The sequence below is a fragment of the Mastomys coucha genome, unplaced genomic scaffold (genome assembly GCF_008632895.1).
Source record: "Mastomys coucha isolate ucsf_1 unplaced genomic scaffold, UCSF_Mcou_1 pScaffold22, whole genome shotgun sequence".
Taxonomy (NCBI): Eukaryota; Metazoa; Chordata; class Mammalia; order Rodentia; family Muridae; genus Mastomys; species Mastomys coucha.
In genome coordinates this window covers 165,713,941-165,726,125 of record NW_022196905.1, presented here as the reverse complement: position 1 = coordinate 165,726,125, position 12,185 = coordinate 165,713,941, and the positions used below count along the sequence as shown (strand labels likewise).

The 12,185-nt window shown below is 39.0% G+C and overlaps 1 long non-coding RNA gene across 2 annotated transcripts in view; it reads left to right on the top strand.

Annotated features, from left to right (window-relative positions):
• The window catches only part of LOC116071241, a 28,511-nt gene that overhangs the window by 3,735 nt on the left and 12,591 nt on the right, over nt 1–12,185 (top strand). The window lies entirely within an intron of this gene.

The following is a 12,185-nucleotide window of genomic DNA, read 5'->3' as shown; positions in this document are numbered from 1 at the left end:
TCGAACTCAGAAATTCACCTGCCTCTGCCTCCCAAGTGCTGGGACTAAAGGCGTGCGTCACCACCGCCCTGCCAGAATTCTTACACCGCTTTTGATGTTTCCTCTGTCCCCATGTGCTGGTGTCCAAAGGCTCCCAGCCACAGCCCAGTAGAATACTGACCCATTCCCACCTGTATTGTTTTGGTTTTAGAATGAGATTTAAACAGAATCATAAAGGTCTCTGTCTGGTTCTGGAGTTTTAGTGCAGCCTTTCCGAGTTTGAGATTCATCTGTGTGCAACCTAGACTTATTCTTAGAAGTGTATAGCTTTTAGCATTTAACTATAAGGATACACCACAATCAATTTATATTTCATTTGATGACAGTTTGGATTATTTTCAGTTTGACTGTAGATCTGCTAGGGAAAAAAATGTGTATTTTTTTCTTTCTTTCTGGAAATGCGTGGTTCTGTTTCCTTGAGGTAAATGAATGTGTGGGGATGAGTTTGCTGGGTGAAATGGTAACTTGAGATTTGCCTCTATAAAACATTGTCAAGATGTTTTCCAAAGCGGTTGCATCCACTTCAAGCTCTCACTTGTAATAGCAGAGCTTCAGTTGCTTTGTGTCCGTGTAGACACTTAATATTGTTAGAGCCTGCCCTTGATTGACACCCATAGAGGTGCCAGGTTGCAGGGTTCTGTGGCTGAAATTTGTGTTTTTGAAATGACCAATGGTGTGCTCCTTTATTGCCATTTTTGGTGAAAGGCTTGCCCAAGTTTGTTGCCCATTTTTATTGGATTCCTCCTTACTGCTAAGCTGTGAATGCTTTCTATATGTCTTTGGGTTTTCTGTCTTTTGTCAGATGTCTTTTCAAGTGAAATGAAATAAAAATTTTCCCCTTTGTAGGCAGACAGAACTTGAGACAAGGTCTCACTGTACATCCCAGGCAAGCTCTGAATTCACAGCGCCCTGCCTCAAGATCCAGAGTGATATGGATGCAGTGTACTGTGATGCCAAGCTTTAAGGCACATCTGAGTCTACTGCAGTCCAGGTTGCCTGTCCACTTTCTTTTGTACTCCATGATTTCTATCCTTCATCTAAAACACACCAGCATACCCATGGGGACAGGTTTATCTCCAAGAAGCCTTCGCCTCAGCTGCTTTGTTTGGGTCTGTATCCCATTTTGAGTATTTCTTAAAGTTATGTCAGGTAACAGTCAAAGTCATTTTGGGTTTGGATATCCAACTGTGTCAGGATGCAATTTCCAGAAGACAAAGCTTTCTCTTCTGAATTGCTTTGTTATCTTTGTTTAAAAAAAAAAAAAAAATCAATGGGCTGTATATGTGTGGGTGTGTCTTCGGATTCTTTATTCTTTCATATTGATCTTTATGTCTCTTCCTTGACTGTAACACATTGCCTTGACTACAGCTATAAAATTAGTCAACCAGTGTGAGTCTTGAAGCTCTCTGCTTTTTTTTCTTTCTCAGAATTATTTTAATTTTCTAGTTCATGGGATTTCCATGTAGATTTTAGGATCAGTTTAAGAGAAAAAGCCTGATGGATTTTGGGAGTTGCATAGAATATGTAAGTAAATCAATTACGATGAACATGATTCTTGTGATCTGAATGCAGCTTGGGTCCCAGAACTGAGCTTGCATTTCTTCCATAGGAGCTGCATGGCTTTTAATGAGTCCTGTAAATATTTTATTAAATTTATCTTTATTTCATAGTATTGTACAATGTTCAATTTTTAAACGTTACTGAGAGTATGTAGGAATGAAATTGAGTTTTGCATATTATCCTAGTATTTTGGAATCTTGAGCTAATAACTAAAATGGGTTTGCAAATTGAATTCAAGATTATAAAAATGAATAATAATGATATATTGGATCATATCTGTGATCCCTGTATTGAGGAGGTTTGGGGCTGGGAGATCTGAAATCCAAGGCCAACCTCAGCTACACAGCAAATTTGAGGTCAGCCTGGGCTACATAAGACTTTGTCTTAATTAATCAAATAAGCAAACAAACAAATAAATAATTGGGTTCTGATAAGGTAGGACTTACTTCAGCGGTATTAGGTTAGTTAACACTTGAACATCAACTGAAATAACTTACCATATATTAGTAGGCTAATGAAGGGTCCACATGATCAGATGAGTACAGGCAGACACACATCTGACAAAATTTCACATATAGTTTCAGTTTAAGGACCATGCAGAAACACAAAACTATAGCAGGAGTTTAGGGACCTTATGGTCCTTACAAATGATAGCTCTGAAAAGTCTGTAGACGTAGTCCATGCTTAATGGTGAAAGATTGTATGCTCCCCCATATCAGACACCAGGGAAGGGTGTCCTTTAATACAGTGCCAAACTTACCAGTGCTGTGGGGCAAGAAAAAGAAAAGATAGGCAAATACAGAGGAAAAGAAGAAATTAGTTTTACCCACAAAAACATAATTATCTCCAGAAAAATCACAAGGACAATAACCCTACAATAAAATAGTTTTAGTTCTCAGTTCAGCATTTATGAATGATGATACTTTATAGCACCATAAAATAGGGATATATTTAAAATCTACATATTTTAAGTTTTCTATATTTATATTAATAAACTAAAAGGAAAATGGCAAAATTAAGTTTAGCAGTGTATTTTAGTATAAAGGTTAAGATTGTAGTTCTACACTTAAAATAAGATGTTAATGAAACATTTTGAATACATTTTTTGCCAGTAGAAGTCTGGAAATATGGTGTATTTGTGCTATTTTGAACTTGCAACATAGGTTAGTTTGGACTGGTCCTATTGCAAATTCACAAGAGGCTTCTGCGGCTGTTGTCAGCCTTGCTGTAAATACAGTGGGCCATTTTTTTCTCTTCAATAACATTTTTGTATCTTGGTACCAGGGTAATATGTGCCTTATAAAGGAGTTAGAAAGTGTTTGATCCTTATGTCTTCTATAAGAATAAGATCTATATGTCTTCTATCTACATAGAACTAGTTTCCTTTCATCCTTAGATGAATTTTGCCAGGTAAAGCCATCTGGGCCTGAAATTTTCTTTGTTAAAAGGCATTTAACTATGCATTTGATTAAACAAACAAACAAGATTTTTCCAGTTGTGCGTTCCTTCCCTAATACACTTGGTAAGAATTTTAAGGAACATGTCCATTTTGTGTTTCAGATGTTTGCTCATGAGGTTTCTGTGGATGCTCTGGATTATCTGTTGGACCTCTGGTGATGCCTCCTCTTTCATTTATAGCACGGATGAGTTCTCTTGTTCTGATGTGGGTACTTCTTCCTTAGTTTTATTTCTTTAAATAGAGTAATTGGAAATTCACAGAAAAAAGATGAGCAGGAAGTGCAGCGATTTCACACATGGACTGACTCCACACTCCAACACAAGCTTCTATGCTCATCAGTATCTTGCACATAAGTAGGTATCTATCAGAAAATGTAAACATACATTAACACATCTTATCACCCCAAACCCATGATTCATGCTGGGCTTCACTATTGGTTTTATATATTTTATATATTTTGAAAAACATAGGTCTATCTTAGTGCCTTTGTTCTTTGTGATCCACTATGCCAGAAGTCCACTGTATTCTGCTTAGCCTTCCTTCTCAGGGCCTAGTCACTGATACCTGTTTGCTTTCTTTATAGTTTGACTTTCCTAGATGCCTGGTGGTAGAGACCAGTTACACTGACTTCCTTCACTCGGAAATACATATATTTTTTTCATGTCTTTTTATGGCTTGATTGCTCATTTCTTTTTAGCAGGGAACAACATCCCACTGTCTGCACCTGTTTATTTACCTTTCACCTCCCAAAGGTCATCTTAGTTAATTACACGTTTTGTGATCATGAATAAAAGCTGTTCTACACATCTTCTTGGAAGACTTTTTCATGGTTGTGAGGCTTCAACTCCCTTGGGTGAATCCTAAGGAGTGTGATTGTTAGTCCACATGTTAAGACAGTATGTTGAGTTTTGTGAGAAGCTACCAAGCTCTTTTGTTCCCATGAGGGATGGTTGAGAGTTTCCATAGCTCCCTGCCCGCAAATCAGTGGGGTCAGTGTTCAGTGACCTTTGGCCATTCTGGAGGTGTGCAGTATTGTGTTGTTTTCTGTTTCTCACATGGACTGTTAGGAGGTGCACCTATGTAAAGCACTGTGTGACACACTGGTATTACTCCTTCCTCAAATGTTTCCTATAACCACTGTTGCTACCACTTGACCCTCCTGGTTCCTTTCTGGGTTATTAGCTATAGGCTAATTAGATATAAGCCTGCTCAGACTTCCTAACTCTTCTTGAGTGATATTTGCAGGTTAGTTCTTTAATAAATTTATTTCATCTCAGTTATACAACTTGTGGACATGATGGCCCACCAATACTGATGTTACTCTTTTAATTTAAAAATTCCACTTGAGTCTTTTTCTTTCTCTTTTAGCTTGACTAGAGGCTCATTGATTGTTCTTTCTAAAACTGGTTTCATTGTTATTGTTCTAAATCACTTATTGTTTTTAATTTCATTGATTTCTCCTTTTTTTTTTACTTTTCCCCTTTCTTCCATGTATACCCTTTTTTCTATATATAGATATATATTTTAAATATATAAATACAAACTGTTCAGTTTCTATGGTTATTTTTATGTATATGATTCCAGGACTGACCCGATCATCTTGGATAATCAATTAAGGGGCTTTTCCCTGGGGAAACTCTCAATATTCCTTAGTTTCCTGTAGTTATTTGTCTAGGTGTCTAGGATGCCTTATGGGATTTTCCCCTTCTGTGTTAGCATGTCTTTAGCTATTCTTCTTTTATGTCTTTTTCACATAGTCATATTGATGAGAGTTCATGGGTATGGCTTCCCTGCCATTTCTAGGAGATGCAATCTTACAATTCTTTTGGTTCTTCTGGCTTTGACAATTGTTTCATCTTCTTTTTCTTGATTTTCCCAAGCATTAGCTATAGGATCTGTGTTGTTGATGTATAAATTGGAGCTGAATATCACATGATCATGTATTCTCTGCATTTTGAGTAGTTGTGTTTTTTTTTGTAATGGTCTTCATCTATTGCAAAGAGAAGCTTCTTTGGTGTGAGGAGACACCATGACCAAGGCAACTTATAAAAGGAAGCATTTAACTGGGAGCTTGCTTACAGTTTGAGAGGGTTAATTCATAATCATCATGTCATTGTGGCAGGTAGTGTAACCATCACAGCAGGTATGTTGGTGGTCAGGTATGGTACATGAGTAGTAATTGAAAGCTTACACATTGATTTGCAGGCAGGATGGAGGGAGAAAGGGAAGGAGAGGGGGCGAGAGACAGAGACCGAGACAGAGAGAGACAGAGAGATAGAGAGGCTGAGCCTTGTATGGGAGTTTAAAACCTAGAAGCTCACCCCTGTGACATACCTCCAATAAGGCCATACCTCCTAGTCCTCCTAAACAGTTCACCAAACTGAGAACAAAACATTCAAACATATGAGCTTCTGGGGTCACTTTCATTCAAACCATCACCATCTGGTAAATATTAAGGTAAATATTTAAAATGTAGTCAGGAGTTATACTGTCTAGCAAAGTGGTGGTAGTAGCTCCTCTAAGATCCATGGCCTCACTAGCCCAAGAGAGTTGGCTAGGTTTCCAGTACCAGGTATGATTTCAGTTTTGCTGAGAAGGCCTTAAGTCTAACTGGACAGCCGTTGGTTACTGCCAAGGAATGCATGGCACTAATGCACCTGGTTCACATGCATCACTGCTAGGTAGGAGTATTGGGTTGCTATCCCCCTCCCCTGGCCCCGGAAGCTTTCATGATACCTTCTGGAGCTATAAAATCTAGTGCTGGGTAGGAGGCTAACAGGTAGGTCCAGCTTAGATCCTCTGAATCTTGTGTCCAAAGTGCATGGTGTCTTCAGAATCGGGGCCGATCTTCTACTTCCGGAAAGCAAGTAAGGACAACGGCTATAATATATGTTTTGGGAGTCTCTTAGACAACACTGATGACAACTCAAAAAGGGAGTGCATCTCAGGCCTGGTGTTGGTTTTTTTTTTTTGCATTGTCATCCCAGGTGGGAAAATTCTATTTAAGCTACATATGTACAAATGTATACACATATGTATATCTAAACTACATGTCTACATGTACACACATAGATGTAGTTTATAAAAATTGTAGGCAAGTAAATAATAATATTATTCCTTATGAATGTTTTACTTGCTGTTTTTAATTTCATTGTTTTATACTGCAATTTTCATTATTTTATTTATTCTGTTTAATTTAACATGGTATCCTTCTTCTTAAAATGGTGATGATTATGACTTAAGTTTTACTCTCATTTGCTAAGGTGCATTTGAAATCACCTAGGCATGGACTTTTGTTAAGCCCAGAACATTTTGATAAACTGTAATTTCATCTTTGTTCACTGAACATATTTCATAATTTCTTCTGAGATGTTTCTTTTTGGCCCATGCGTTATTTATAGGCCAACTGTTTAATCTCCTAGTATATCAGGATTCCCAGATACTGAACTCAAATAGGATTTGGTTGTCATCTGAGAGCAAAGACACTAATTTCCATTCTTTGGCTTTGTTGTGCATTATGACTCCTTCTGGTCTGTTTGGGAAATGTTGTGTGTGCCCGAGGAGTACACATTCTGCTGCCTTGGATGAAGGGTTCATTACTCCCTCTTGCTGGCACTCATTTGCTATACTAGGTTTTTATTGATCTATCTTTGCTAAATCTGTCCACTGGTTGAGGCCTGTAGCAATAGTGTCATTGTGTCCTCCCTGTATTCCTCCCTGTACTGCTTTTGCCTGTCACCTTGTTCATTGTGATATTGTACTGTTAGTCATATATGCGTGAAGGATTGATGGCTATGTTCCGCGCTCTGCTGTCCACCAGCAGCAATGACGACACAACACCGAGACTTCTTCTCTCGACGGTTTACTCAGGAAATTTTCTTTTGTGTTACTGCTCTCCTAGGTACCTAGGTGTTACAGCTCTTTAAGGTAGCTAGGTATTACAGCTCTCCTAGGTTCTTAAGTGTTACAGCTCTCTTAGATGTCACGGCTCTTCTAGATGTCTCGGCTCTTCTTGGTGTTGCTGCTTCTTCTTCTTCCTAGGTGCTGCAGGTCTGCTTGCTTCTGTGGAGTGGCATGGAATGGCCCTGACTGCCTGAAGAGAGCTCCTTATATACCCAAGCCTGAGCTACCAAGTCCTCCTGGATTGGTTCTCCGGCAGACCCTCATTAACATACACCTGCTCGGGAGAGGCACATGCACAGCATAACCAGCTCGGGAGGGGCGCATGCGCAGTGGAATCGTCTATTGCTAGTGTATGGGGAACAGGGCGCCATCTTGGATTTTATCGTCCAAGCGGCTGCCTACAGATGGCCTTCTTGGAAGATGAGCTCATTACAATTCATTCGTTCTCTTTCTGTCTCTGTCTGTTTGTCTGTCCTTGTCTCTGTCTGTCTGTCTGTCCTTGTCTCTGTCTCTCTGTCTTTCTCTCTCTCTCTCTCTCTCTCTCTCTCTCTCCACCCCCCCGTATGTAAATATGTATCATCCAGTACGTTGTTGCGTTCAAGAGACAACCTGTGGGAGTCAGTTCCCTCCTCCTTCTCCCATGTGAGTTGCAGGGATCTATATGTAGACTGCTGTTACTTTTCCCTGCTGAGAATGGAAAGGCTGCCTTCACTATGCCACCCCTCTGCCTCATACTCCTTCATCAATATGTAATGCTCCTCTCGCCCCTTGATACTTTAATTGCTTTGAAGCCAGCTTTGTTTGAAATTAATGCAGCTACCCACAGTTTCTCCTCACTCTAGGTAGTATGGTATTCATTTCCTCACTCTTTATGTATGTATCCTTAGCTATAAACTTGACTTACTATAGGCAACACATAGTTTATTTTTAACCTGTGAACAGCTTCTGTTTATAAGTTGTGACATGTTATTAACACCAAAGTGTCTCTTCATCTGGTCGCACTGAGTCTCCCTGTTTGTTGTTTTTGTTTCTTTGCCATTTTTCCTATTTCAAATTTTGTTACCATTCACTCACTACTTTTCCATTGTGATTTACAAAGGTCAGTTTTATGATTCTCTTTTCTTCCTTTTGTTGGCATATCAATTACACTTCATTTGCCACTTTAAGAAAAATTATGTGCCTGAATTTTTCACCTACATGTACATCTGTGCACCATTTCCATGCCTGGTAGCCAGGGAAGCCAGGCAGGAACATGATATCTGACACACTCCCCCTGCCCCTGCCTCCGACCACACAGATTTAGAATTCAGCTACCATGTGGATGTTGGGAATTATACCCAGGTCCTCTAGAATAGCAGTCTGGGTTTTTAACTGCTGAGCCATCTCTGTAGCCCTATGCAGGGTCCCCTACGAATAGCTGTCCTGGCAGTTCCAGGACACATTTATAACTAATGTCAATGCACTGTCACATATGACTGTACCTCAGTTAGGGCAAATCCTTCCGAGTAATGAAACCACTCTCATTCTCTTCTCTCTGGGCTGCCTTCACTATGGTCCGCATCACCTTATGTGCAAGCAAGTATACATGCGCCAGTGTTTATATTAGAACACATTGCTGGCATCGTTACAAATATTAAGGACAAGAAAAGTAGAACCAGCCATTTTACCCTCTCCCTTTCTGATGTACTTCTGTTCCTTATGAAGGTCAGAGTTTCTGGCCTGTACCACTTTTCTTCCTTAAAGAACTTTAAACGTGTCCTTAAAGATAAACAACTGCCACAAATCCTCTCGCTTTTTCTCACTCGAGAAAATTGTTCTTTCCTTGTTGAATTTTTCAGGGCGCAGAGCTCCAGGTCAGTGAGATTTTCCTCTATAGACATTTAAAATATTGTCTCCCACTGCATTCTTGCCTATGAGATTTCTGAGAAATTGGATATATTCCCATGTTTGCTTCACCGCAGGAAGCTGTTGCTTTCTTCGGATTTATATTAGAACTTTCTTCTTCTTCTTCTTCTTCTTTTTTTAGTCTTTGATTTTCCTTCATTTGACTGTGACATGCTTGTGTCAGGCTTTTAAAAATGTCTTTGTATTTTTTTTTAAGCATTTAATATGTTGTTCTCCGTACATTTGTAGTCTGTGACTGCTACCAGCACTCATTTGGGTAACTGGGGGAAATTCTATCATTATTTCTTCTGCTTCTTTCTCTCTTCTCATTTGCTGCTTTTTTTTTAACCTTTAAAGCTCTCTTTCACTTCTTGAAATCCCCCTCCACCCCTCCCAATCTTACCTAGGAAAAGATAGTTCTTTTAAAAGAACATCTTTCCTTTTTATCATTTGCTTTGCCCTTCATTTGCTCCTCTTCTCTTCCTGATCTGTGATTTACTAAGGTGGAAGTCTTGAGTAGGTTTTGAAAGCTTGGTCTGTACTGACATAAACATCTCAAGGTATACATTTTACTTAAGTACCACTTCTGTTGGAGCCCTGCTCTGATGGGGATGACGTGGGTCTTTTGTGCTTATTCTATTCAGCATCTTTTCGCCTATAAGTTTCTCCCCAACACAGATGTTCTTTTTGGGAACATATTGCTTTGTTTTCAAATACTTGGCAATTCTGAAGCGTTCTTTTTGTTATCGATTTCCAGTTGAATTCTGCTATGCCGAGAGAACATGCTGTGTGTGCTTTCAATTTCTACTGATTTATTAAGAGTCATTTCAAGGATCAGAAAATTTTCCTCCTTAATAACCTTCCCGTGTCCAATGTCACACTTGTTGGGAGGGTGTGGACTGATCTGTGAAAACCATGACTGGTCATTTCAGTCAGTTAGTTGGTACTCATGGTGCCCAGGTGGTCTTTCTTCTGATGAATTCTTGTCTGTGTTTCAGATCCATTTCTGATAGAAGCATAAAGTCTTCTGGCAGAATTGTAAATTCATTCATTTTTGTTTTTCAATTCTACCTTGCTTCATTTATTTTGAAGTTGTTTTCAGTTTGGTAACATTGAGGATGGGCAGGTCTGTTGGTGAATTGAACCCTTTGACAAAAATACTACAAACTCTTTCCTAGATGAAACCAATTATATGCTGATCCTCTCTAAAACTGATGTTTTTCCTAGATTATTTTCATATATGCCATAGTGAGTAAACTTATTGATTTTGAAAGCATTTTTAGAGTCACTGAAAGTTTAGTCCACTAACATATTTAAAATATTCAGCTTAAGAGTTATATATGTCAAAATTCAAATTTATGAAGCAGACATAGGAAATCCCCCAGCTATGCTATCAGTGCAGTCCCGTGGCTCCCACTGTGCCTTACAGACATCTCCATTTTCAGAAGTCTGTTTTCTTGTTCGTTACCTTCATCATATAAGAACCGTGCCTTAGCCAAGACTCACGGCTGGCTCACTAAAGGTATAAAACACACAGTAAAGGGCTGGTGGTTCATTCAGTACAGTGCAGGTTCAGCCTGAAGGAAGCTCTGTGTTCAAGGCATGCAGAAAGCAGCAAACTCACATCCCACGTGATTTGCAGAGGGCTTTTCGCTTCCTTCCGTAGTGGATCTTCTTAGGACCGTTGAGTTTCATATTATGATGTAACAGTCATTCCAGTTCGTGTTTATAACAATATTGAAAAATTTCACTCACGGAATTCTGCTTCTCAGTCCTGGGCAAAACAGATGACTGGTCACAACTCAGAAAGCTTCATGTTATGCCTGTTACGTTCCCAATGTCCATTTGGAATTTGACAAATGATCATGATTACATCATAAAATTCATCAGCATGAGTTTAGGTCGAGCACGTAAGTGTTCAAACTTTAGTGAAGGACGATTGTAGATTTCATCTTACTGTCCTGTGGAATCTTGATTTTTGGTTGTAAGAACAGCATTTTAATGACTTTGTTTGACTTTTAATTCACAGGAAGTAGGAAAGTCAATATTGAACCTTAAAATGCTGTTCCTCTTTGGCATTGTGCCCACCTGGGTAAAAAGTGGGTGCCAGATTCAGGAGTCAGTCATGTGTCTGAGAAATGCCATAAGCTTCCATTATGGGTTAACCACTTCTAAGAAAAACTAGGCTGCACTTTTTGAGGGAATAATCTGATTAAATAAGCTGTTTCCTTTGACAGTGATTATTTTTAACCACACTTTCCTGTCTATAAACTCCAGTTTCAACAGCTTCCTCTGATTTTTAGCAATGGGTGTTTTGATATGGCAACAGGATATTATACAAATATAAATCACATTGGATTAGAATATTTCCTAAGAAGCAGACGCGATGTCCTCACTGGCACGTACGTGGAAAGGACTCTGATTATCCTTTCCTATACAGCATTCTGAGGAAAAAAAATCAGGCTGCAGGGGGAACAGTCAGCTCCACTGTGTTGAGAAATAGGTAATTAATTCAATTCATGGAGGACAAAGTGCTTAATTACCTCATAGGACCAACTCTTTTGGCTTCTTCTTGAGAGGTGTGAGAGGAATACAGAGATGACATGCGTCTTCGTCTGTGTCCTTCACACAGCTCCCAGACTCACCCCAAATGGACTCCATCATGATTTATGGGGAGAGAGGGTACAGGATCATGTGTGAGAACTCTGTGCACAGGTGAAGGCCAGCGACTGACCTCAGCGGTCATTCACTGGAGTCCTCTACTGTTCTGGGGGTGCAGGAAGGCCCTCATGCTCACACAGCAAACACCACCATCTAGCGTGACTGAAAGTTGAGCTCACATAGCTTTTTCTGATTCTTATAGTTTTTAAAACAAAAGATCAAAGATAGATAATGTGCCTATTTCAAAACGTCTTAGAGGGGCACCTGCAATGTGTCCAGCAGGTCCTAATTTCCTTATGAATAAGAAGTTTAAGGAGAACGGTTGGAAATTAAGGCAGAAGAAAGCATGGAGATGCTATTTCTTGCTCCTTCCCCTTCTTTTGGAGATTATAATAGGTAGAAAATTTACTCCTTCCTTTTCTTCCCTGCAAACCCTCAAATAAACCCCTCCTTGCTCTCTGTCAACTTTTCTTCACTAATTGTTATTATATTCACATAAACTCACATATATACATATAATAGCATATGGCTGTCTATTCCTATATATAAAATGTATATTTTATATGTTTAAAGATATGTTTCTATATAGAACATATATTTGCATATAAATTTATATGTATATTCTTATATATTCATACTTATACATTTAACATATAGGAACATAGAAAAAAACATATAT